This window comes from Choloepus didactylus, chromosome 1, assembly GCF_015220235.1.
Source record: "Choloepus didactylus isolate mChoDid1 chromosome 1, mChoDid1.pri, whole genome shotgun sequence".
Taxonomy (NCBI): Eukaryota; Metazoa; Chordata; class Mammalia; order Pilosa; family Megalonychidae; genus Choloepus; species Choloepus didactylus.
Genome location: NC_051307.1, coordinates 56525360 through 56527063, shown reverse-complemented (window position 1 = coordinate 56527063; position 1704 = coordinate 56525360).

Here is a 1704-nt window from a genome sequence, read left to right as displayed (position 1 = left end):
GGAGCAGTGCCACCTGAACTTAAGGTTATCAACTTCCAAGAAACTGGGAGATAGAGGTGTCATCTTCCTTGTTGATTACATTTCAAGGAAATGGCACCCAAAGCCTTAAGAATATATTCTTGAATCGTGAAATTTGCCTTTTAAAAAATCTATGCATATTCCAAATAGCCAGCAAAAGTACTTAAAATTGAGTTTTCCTAAAGTAAACGCTGAAAGAAAAAATGGGGCAAAGTCTCTTCCCTAATGTTCAACAGGGAGAATTAAGCCTCATGTTTTTAATTTGTATTATATATAAAATATCATGGACTTAGAGGGCTGATATAACTGAGCATGGACATTCATTGTATTATATTGATGAAAGCAGATTTCTTATGATGGTCTTAACTAACAGATACAGAGTAAAAAGGATTCTCTCAAACAAGAACTATACACCAGTTGCCACGAGCTGCACCATCTGACTACATATGGGATAATCCATTGTTATTCTCAAAGACCTATCTATATCCTACAGGACCTAAATAAATTAATTGAATGGAGATGTCACAGGAATCGCCAACCCTACATTTTTCAATCCTTTACAGTGTCTCTGATCTCCACTCTTCCTCCAGGAAATGTGATACCACTTTTTTGGTTTATTACTTTGGGAGAAAGAGGCAATTTGAATGGCTTCCATTGATCTTTTCTACAATTATGGTTCTCACTCCACAGATCAAGGAAACCAACATGGGGATTTTCCCACTTGTTCGTTATTTTTATTCAATTACGGGGAATAAAGCAAAGGGTGTTTGCAGACCACCCCAATACAACTGTGAACATGTCTTTGAGACATTCTTCAAAATGCCATTGACCATCTGAGCTCATTAAGCCCCTTCTCTAGTTGGTAGACAACAGTCTTGTTCCAGTATCTAGTAATCCCCACAATGTTTGACTGTTTTCCCTTCTCCAATGCACAGTCACCTAATAAATGGCTGCTGGTTTTTAAGGAGGCTAGTAGGAATATTTCAATTATGAATTTTTGGCATTATAAAAGACTTTAATTTATGGAATTCCTTTCAGTCAATTGATTCCTGGTCTGTGAATTGTTCAAGTATAGGAATTAATTGAAGGAGTGTAGTGATTCAATTCAAATTTTGATCAGCATATTTAGAGATATTCTGCTTATACAAATCAAATGAGACTATAGCAGTTTTCCCTCTATTTCACGTATAGGGACATTATGATCAACCAGCCAATGCCAAATAAAACAGCAGCTTAGATCATTATGATCACCTCTTTATCTTTGTTTTTGCCCATTATGATAATCATCCCAACTTCTCTTTGAGAATTAAATGCTGCAGGTTGGCCACTTCTACCTCAGATTTCCTCATTATCATTGAATTCATGGAGAAGAGTTTGATATTAGCAGTTTATCTGACCAACAGAGAAGTGCCAATATAGAGCTCATCAAGGATGTTGGCACTCTTCTACTGTGTGTATTTCTCTTAGCCTTGGGGAATGGAGGGTTTTATAGACACTTCCTAGGGAAATAGTGAGGTGTGAAACAATTCTTGCATGATATATCTATCATGTATAACATTCCAACTCTAAACTGTTGAGTTCCTCACCTAAACAAACAAACAGGAAAGTCCTGTCAGTTCATCTGCATTTGGTGTAGTCCAACTTTTGGTTACTAATAGGCTTGACAGTCCCTTACATGGCACCTAC